We start from the raw sequence: 9,552 nt of genomic DNA on the forward strand, positions 1-9,552 counted from the left end.
ATCCCACAAAAGGTCAGAGGTCAATCTCCATGTGAGAGTCAGACTGCAGATTGCCTTAACTTTTACATTCCTGCTGACCACTGTCACAGCATACTAACATACAACAATTCATTTTGGTAGAAAATCAACTTGCAAAGACTCAAAATAGTTAATTCATAAAAGTTTACATTCATTTTTGTGAGTCTTGTGTTTTCAATATTATACTGCATTATAATGCAATGCTATTTAATTGTTGACAGATGTCCTAAAATATAAAAATGTAAACTTTAGTTACCAGATGATGCTATGTAAGAACAAAAACCAAATCTTATGTGTGATGGATTTTTATCTAAAGCAAGGTTCAAGTCTGAGACTGATTTTGACCATGCTGGCATTCACGTATTGTAAAATGTACTGCAGTGCATTGAGTTCTGACATAAAATTAGCATTATGATAATCTAAAGCTTTTTTCCTGTTATTTATAGGTACTGTGGAGATATAGTGGAGAAAAACCAGAGACCCTGGGTGCCAACACCCGAATATACGACTGGATTCCTCAGAATGACCTACTGGGTAAGTTGGTTTTTCATAAAAGCTTCTGAACAGCCTTATCCATTCAACAGCCAACATACTCTGCCATACATTTTACTTTTAAAATGTGCAATTACACCACTCAAATCTGCTAGCTTCCTTCCTCTTAAAAAATTTAAAAAATGCATTAGAGACTTGGAAAAAACAGGATACTAAGTATGACGTCAAGTATGTAGTCGAGTAGTCGAGTATGTAGTGTGATTCAACTATATAGTGTGTCATTTGGTAAGAGAGGTGACCTGACAGTCACCCTGGCTGACCTCCAGAGAGCCTGTGTGTAGATGGCAGAAACTTCCAGAAGGACAACAATGACTGCAGCACTCTACCAATATAGGCTTTGTGGCAGAGTGGCCAGATTTCTCTTCAGTGAAAGACATACAAGTCTTCTTCGTATTTGCAAAAAAGCACCTAAAGGATTCTCAGACTGTAAGAAATTCTCTCTCTCTCTCTGATGACAAGATTGACCTCAATTCTAAGTATCATGTCTGGGGGAAACCAGCCACCGCTCATCACCTGTGCAATAATATCACAACAATTAAGCATGGTGGTGGCAGCATCATGTTCTGGGGGTGTTTTTCAGCAGCAAGGGCTGGGGGCTGCTCATGGTGGAGGGAAAACTGCACAAAGCCTTCATGAAAACCTGGTTTCATTACCTTATCATAGTAAGGTCATATCATTAACACTAGAAAGACCTGAAAATGGCTGTCCACTGATGAGATACTTATTTTTTTCCCCCTTTTTAATAGATTTGAAAACAATCCCTTAATTACAGGGTATTGACTATAGATTGATGAAAAAAATAATTGAAACAATTTTAGCACAAGGTTGCAACATAACAAAATGGAAAACAAATGAACGGGTCTAAATATGTTCTTTATGAATCATATGGTTATTTCATTTTCTTGTTACCCTTTTAGGTCACCCCAAGACCAGAGCGTTCATCACCCATGGTGGCGCAAATGGGATATATGAGGCCATCTACCACGGTGTTCCCATGGTGGGTATCCCCATATTCGCTGACCAGCCGGACAACATGGTTCATATTAAGGCTAAGGGAGCTGCAGTTAACGTACGCTTGAACTTCATGAAGACTGAGGACCTTAGAGATGCAATCAATGCTGTCATCAACGAGAAATCGTAAGTTTTCTCACCTGTCTGCACTTAGTCTGTGTTAGGGTATTGAAAGGTAATGAACATTTTTTCTTGCCATTTTGCCTTTTTGGAGTGTCTGCATTAATACAGAAGCAAGACTGACGCCATGCCAAGGACCCATAGTCTAACACAGTATGACAGGGTGCAATTACCACCACATAAAAAAATGTAAAAAAAGATTTTCCATGCATATACTGTTTTTTTCTGTTGGAGATTTTAACTGTTAAAATACCTGAAACAAAAAATCCCTACATATCCCCATAGGTACAAGGAGAATGCCATGCGGCTGTCCAGTATCCACCACGACAGACCAATGATAGTCTTGCGGATGGGCGGTATTCTGGATCGAGTATTCACCATGAGAAACAACGGTGCCGAGCACACTGAGGAGTACCAGGCCCATGAGCTCACCTGGTACCAGTATCACAGCCTGGATGTGCTGGTCTTCGTCCTCACCATAGTTCTGTTCCTCTTATTCCTATTCATCAAGACCTGCAGTTTCTGCTTCCGGAAGTGCATTAAGGGAAAGACAAAGAGAAAGACTGAGTGACTGAATTCAGCGTTGCCACTCTTTTGTTATGATACATTTCGAGAAATTTTCAAGGACAAATGTTTTCAAAATTAACGGCCAATAATTCACATAGATGTTCACATATCTAACCCAGCACAGTACTAGACAGACTTAAATGGTTTACCTGAATTAGATGGCAGTAGAAATGGAAGGCCAGGCACCACCCAGGAATAAGGGGAACGCGATCCTTTTATCCCATGAGAATGAAACATTGGCAGGTGAATATAGACCCAAATGTTAGACTTTTCTGTATTATGACTTTTTTATCATTAAATTAAGCAAATCCAACTAACCTTTTTATACTTGAGTTTTATTGATTTTCATTTGCAACAATCAGATAAAGAACACACTGGATTGCCATGTTTCTACAGTTTGTTCTTATATTATTGTCAGTGTGGTAGTCCTGATCCTATCGTTGGCGTGTAGACAGTCCATTTTTCCCCCTACTTTTCTCAATATTGTTCTTCTTGGGTCCTTATCTTATGAATCAACTGTTCCATAACATGTATTTCATTCACAATTTTCAGCCAATCATCTTGTGTTGGTGGGTCTGGCTTATACAATTTTCTCGTGATTGCTTTTTACAAGCTGCTAACAAAATTTTCAACATATCTGTCCTCTTTTAACACAGCATTCCCGGTCATATTGCCAAAATATAGTAATATACATGACTTACAATTCTGACGATAACCAGGTGAACATCTTTCCAAAATATTACATTTTAGGTCAAAGCCAAAAAACATGAGAATGATCTACATTTATAGCTCCACATTTTCTCCAACATGGCTGTGGTACAGATAAGTATTTGTTCTTAATTCTGGGCGTGATAAAGAATCAAATTAAATTCTTCCAACAAAATAATCTCCAATTACGTGATGATGTGGTTGACTTGTGTTCTCCAACTATACAACCAATCATCTTCAGAAATATTTACACCTAGCTCTCCTTCCCATTTCAGTTTTACATATGAAGTTGTATTCCCTCTTCTCTCCATTAGTTGGCGATATATTGTAGATATTATTCTATATTTCTTTGAATTGTAGATTCCAATCATGGTTCTTATTATTCCATTTTCATCCAAATTTACATTATGCTTTATTTCTTTGTCAAAATAGTCCCTTATTTGTAAATATCTGAAATGGTCCTGGTTGTTTAATTTATATTTTTGTTTAATCTCCTGGAAATTTATGAAATTCCCATTTTTTATTACTGTACATATTGCTGTTATTCCACTTGTAATCCAGTGTTTAAACCTCTGGTCAAGAGCACTAGGGATAAAATGTCTGTCATAGGCTATCCATTAAAGTATTCTAAGCTCTTTCTACAGTCTATATTATTGTACTAAGTTTGACCACAATTTTATGTAAATTGGGTGACTGTCTCCACCTTTTCAATCATACTCATTGTTTCTTCTCTGTCCCCAATAAGGCTTTGAATTTGTCTTCCTTGCACAAATTGCTCTAAATTTTTCCATTTTGCTACATAATCTTCATCACACCAACAAATTACAGGTCTAATTTGTGCTGCATGAAAATATTCCTTAAGGTTTGGCAGCGCCATGCCTCCCTTATCTTTCCCAATCTGTAGTGTTTTAAATTTGATTCTTGGTCTATGACCATTCCATATAAACCTTGAAATGATTTTATCTCATATTGTAAATTATTTCTCAGGTATCTCAATGTATAGTGATTAAAACAGGTAGGTAATACAAGGGAGAATATTCATTTGTATGGTCTCTATTTGTGAATCAATGTTTAATGGATGGATAGCCCACCTATCCATATCGTTCCTAATTTCCTTATCCACTTTGATATAATTGGCTTTGTATAATTCGTCAATTTTTCGTGTTACCCCGTGTGACCCTGAGATATTTCATTTTTGTTGCACTCCAATTCAAATTATATTTTAGTTGTATGTTTTTAGATGGAAAGTAGTTAAATGTTAAGATTTGTCGTTTTTAGTCAGATTCAGCTTGTATCCCGAGCAGAAAACAAATGTCTCAAGTTGGTTGATTAATATGGGAATACATAAGTCTGGGTCCTCTAAGAAACAAATCACGTCGTCAGCAAAAAGCCCAATGGTGTGTACTTCTCTCCCAACCTTTATCCCTTTGAGATCTTTATTCTGCCTGATTCGTGTGCCAGGGGGCACTATGAAAATATGAAAACAGAAGGTGGTGAAAGAAAACACACTGCGTTTATTTTATCCATGCAGTTGGTTTCAAGTACTTGATATAGGAAAGTCCAATTAACTCTATCAAATGCCTTTTCTGCATTGAGGCTTATTAAGGCTGCACTAATATTTTTATTTTGAATATGATCAATGATATGTAGAGTTCTCCTCATGTTATCTTGGGTTTGGCATCCCTTAATAAAGCATGTCTCGTCTTCCTCGATGATGTCACTAATCAAGTGTTTATATCTTTTTGACATAATCAAAGTATACAATTTATAATCTATATTGAGTAATGATATTGGTCTATAATCTGAGCAAGCCTTGCTGTTGTTTTTCTTGGGTATTACTGATATTACAGCTTCTTTCAAGGATGGGGGGATTTCACCATATTCAAGTGTGTAGTTAAATGTCAATTCGAGTAGTGGTATAAGTTGTTCACTGAATGTTTTGTACCACTCAGATGGTAAGCCATCACTGCCGGGAGATTTGTTTAAGTTAATTTACAGCTTTCTCCATTTCTGCTTTTGTAATGGGCGGGGTCAAAAGGACATTTGGATTTTCCCCAATTGCTGGTAAGTCTAGTTTATCAAGAAAAGCTTGCATTTGGTCTGTGTCAGCAGAAGGATAGTAGTTCATACATTTAATTTCAATCTCCTTGGGTTCATGGATTATCTGATTTGTATTTACATCTCTTATTTTATTAATTGTCCTGTCAGCCTGTATTTTTTTTTATCTTTTTGCCAATAATTTGGTTGCCCTCGGCCCCACTTCATAATAAGATTGTTTTAGAAACCTTGTCTTCTTTTCAATTTCTGTGGTTAATATTTTATCTATATTATCCCTGATTTCTTTAATTCTTGGTAGCTGTGAGGAGTCTCATGTAGTTTCATGCTTATCCTTTTCTTTTTTATAGGCTTCCTCTTTAACTTTTTTAAATTGCTGCTGTCTTTGCAATAATTTTTCCTCTTATAACTGCTTTAAGAGCATCCATTTTCTTTTTGATAGATTGTAATGTCTTTTTTATCTCTTCCACTATTGATTTATTATGTAGTATTCCTACATTTAACCTGTACTTTTCTCCTGCGATTTTGAGATAAACTGCACAGTGATCCGATACATCTGCTCCTCGAATTTCACATTTCTTTACTCTAAATAACCTAACCTTTTTATTCATAAAAAATTGTCGATTCTAGCATAGCTGAGTAGGTTGTGTAGTCTTTTTTACAGGAATGTAATTCCCTACAAGTATCAACTATACCAAATTCTTTAAATGCTTTCTTAATCACTTTAGTAACATGGTTGGTACTTTTGTTCTTGTTTGTTGTGTCCAGATTACTATTCATCACAATATTTAAGTCCCTGCCACAGATCAATATTCCATTCATCTAAAATTATGATATCAAGCAAGGTTTTAAAAAATTGTTTTTCACTATAGGGCGGAGAATATACATTAACCAATGTCACCATTTCGTTTTCCAGTTTTCCTTTCACAAGGATATATCTCCCTTTTTTGTCACTGATTTCTTCGATTCGTTCAAATTTCACAGAGTTGCGAAAAAGTATGGTCACACCTCTTCTACACCCATGGTGAAATGAACTATAGTATGAATTTGTGTAGCCAAACCTCTTAAGCTTCGCACTTTCCTATCTAGACAAATTAGTTTCCTGTAAATATATAATCTGTGATTTATCTTTCCTTAATTTGGTTATTATCTTCTTACGTTTCACAGGATTATTCAGAGCGTTAACATTCAATGACAATATCTTAATAACATTACTGCTTAGGAATTTGTGTGGCAATCCAACTCTGAATGTAAGAAACATAACTATGGAACGTCAAAAACAATGTGACTTCCAAGGAAAAGGATGTATTTTGCCATCCTTTAAGGTCCCTGTTGGTGGGAGGAGGGTAAAGTGCCTCATTACTGTAAGGGCCCTCCCTAGCAGTGAGTCAATACCCACTTTTACTAGAATTGTCCAACATTGAGTGCTTATTCAATCTACTCCCTCTGATCGGTTTTACAAACTTAATAACCTAGGCTAAGAGGAATTTATCCTGTGTCCAACTATTCTTATTACTTCATTACACCCAATATTGTCATATCACTCAAAAAATTGTATCATACATGATTTTTGAGATAACAGAGCGCACCAGGCTGAAACTCATTCCGTGATTCCGGTAGGCTAAATCCAAGCACTTTTAAGGACCTCTTTGTTGCTCTGTAAATCCAAGCACTTTCAAGGTCTTGATTATTATTTTTTTAATCCAAGCACTGTCAAGTACTCTCCAGACCTGTGGCAACACTGAGTTGAACAGTAGCTTGGTAAAGAACTGATGGGTGAAAAAACAAACAGTTCACTGGTTGTAATGTAACCAGAATGACCTGGATTAGAATGTTCTGACTTGGTACAAGTACTTGTTACTACTTCTAAACAATTAATTAGGGCAAAAAAAAATTAAGACATTTTTAAAAAGTCTGTTCACAGTATTTACTATTCTTGTAAAACGTTTTGTTGGTCTTGTCATCTGCATGATAACAGGGACAATAATTCTGTTGTAGCATTTGTTTCAATTGGTTTGTCACCATAAACTAAGGTTCAGTCAGCCTAGCCTGAGAAACTGAAGTAAAAACATTGTTAACCTTTGTAAAGACAAACACCCTGTATTTGCTAAGAAATATATTGTATGTGGACATTATTCTTGTTTGCGATTTTGTACTGGTCGAAGACATGATAAAGCTTGTTGGTGGCAGAAAAAAAGTGTAATCAAGTGGAGAGAAACCAAGAGAAACAGGGAGTTCCCTGGAATAAATAAATAAATAAAAAAGTTTTCTTGAGCTTTTGAAATGGAGTTGCATGCAAATTAATTGTTCATTCTAATGTTGATTAACAAATTGCATTCTTTTGCCTTAATAATTATTCATACCAGTCAGGTTGGAAAGCCATAGATGTATAAAAATATACATGGTCTAAGTGACTTCCCCTATGGGCTTTTGAAGAACCATTGTGACTCATTGCTTTATTTGCAAGCCACACAAGTTACCACTTGATCAGCAGTAATGCCCACGTAGTACCAGACCATTGTGGTGAATAGGGAGCTGAGCCAGAAAGCAAAGTTTTCTAAGAAACCATGCCATCTACATTCAAATATGGTCAAGTGCTTTGGGCAGCAACCCAAAGTATGACTTCAGAGATACAGCAGCCAAAGTGAGTTTGTGCCATAGGGTCACTGGGCTCAGCCGTAGAGACAGAGTAAGGTGGTCAGTCATCCGGAGGGAGCTCAGAGTGGAGCCACTTCTCCTTCGTAACGAAAGAAGCCAGTTGAGGTGGGTTGGGCATCTGATCAGGATGCCTCCTGGGTGTCTTCTTCTGGTTTTCCAGGTACTTCCAACTGTTAGGAGACCCCAGGGTACAACAAGAAACACTGGAGAGATTATAAATCTCATCTGGTTTGGTAAAGCCTTGGGATCCCCCAAAAGGAGCTGAAAAATATTGAGGGATGTTTGAACTGCCTTGCTTAGCCTGCTACCACCACAACCCAGCCGCAGATAAGCTTCAGAAAATAAATGGATGGATAATTTTCATTCTGTCAAAAACATGCTATTTTTACTTTTGTGTTACTTGTGTTTCTGTGGGTATAAAACACTAGTTTGTGGTTTTGAATGAAACAAACAGCTACCACAAATTAACTGGGGTTTTGTGATCAACATGAGGAAGTTTAAAAATGGAGCTTTTCAAAAACACTGTTTCACAATCCAAGGAGTAGACCCCAGGACAGATCATATTTCTGGGACGTCTGGGGATGGTCGACACAACCCCACCCAGACTGAGGGAATTGTGTGCAACAGGTGAAGACAAAACAAAATAAAAATTAATCAGACATTTACCCACTAGTTAATTTGAGAAGGTCATATGAGAAAATCAAGTTATAGAATTCTCTAGTCTAGTCTTTTGTAAACACCTAAAATCCAGGTTTCCTCACAGCAACTGTGGCTGGTCTACATTCCACCTGGCATTATTAACGGTTTAAAATGCATACAATGATCTGATGGTGAAAGCAGTATAGTAAACAGTTTGAAGCATTTGGGATGATTTTAAAGCCTAAAACTGTGGTATACCTCAGCTTTATCACATTTGCACATTTGGCTCACAGAGCATGTGGCACAGTGAAAAGAGCAGTGAAAAGAAACCCTTATTGCAAGTACAGTACAGGTTAGGTGTGCCCTCTAGTGATATAGTATGAGAATGGTATCAAATTGCCTTTCTTTGTGTCAGTACAATGAACAGTACAACAATTATAGATATTTAATACTAACTGTAAACCTTGCATGGCAGCTGAACTCGCAAGACCACAAAATCGCAAGAGAATCCTAACCGCTCTGCATAAGAAACCCTTTGGCACAGTCAGGTTACTGACTGTAAACTTTACAGCCATGACCATTTATCGTTAACGTGGGCTGGGTCTGTTATGTGCTAGAGTTCAGCTTTGTTTAGTTAATGATTATTTTTCTAGAGGCAGGAAAAAGGATCAGGTCACAGCAGGATTCTCCCTTGACAAATAGGACCAGGGGATGCCCAAAATCTCTGCTGTTAAGTCACTGCCAGGGTAGAAGGGGTCAGCCAGGAGGAGGTCATATTTTTTCCTCCTTCAGCCTCTTCATGATGGTTTCTGATTTCAGCACACCGTCCAAATATTTCAAAAGAAAACTGCATGGTCAACTTTCATCAGATCCATGTATTTGATGTAAAGCTGCAAGTAGCCCATATGATTCCATCTCGTACATGGAGAAATGAAGGAACTCCTCCATGAACTCCTCTATGACCTCCATGGAGACAGAGACATTGAACGGTTCGTAGCGAAAGCGGGAAGGCTCACTGGTGTTCATGAACATCGATGCGCTCGGGACCAGAACTGTCACCTGGTGTCCCCTGTCGATCAGCGTCTCCAGCACAGGCTTCATGTTAATCCAGTGACTGCCTTCAGTGTACCACACCAGAATCTCCCCTCCATTTGCGTTGCATGTCACACCAAAGTACCAGCAGGACACAAATAGAGAGACGCTGCTCCTGCTTCATGGTGCCCG

General features: G+C 37.6%; 1 pseudogene; it reads right to left on the reverse strand.

Moving 5' to 3' along the window:
- LOC118325563 overlaps window positions 1–9,544 on the reverse strand; it is an 11,810-nt pseudogene extending 2,266 nt beyond the window's left edge.
- Window positions 9,545–9,552: the final 8 nt, after the last annotated feature.

The sequence above is a fragment of the Morone saxatilis genome, unplaced genomic scaffold (genome assembly GCF_004916995.1).
Source record: "Morone saxatilis isolate NCDOM2014 unplaced genomic scaffold, NCSU_SB_2.0 Contig16, whole genome shotgun sequence".
Classification (NCBI taxonomy): Eukaryota; Metazoa; Chordata; class Actinopteri; family Moronidae; genus Morone; species Morone saxatilis.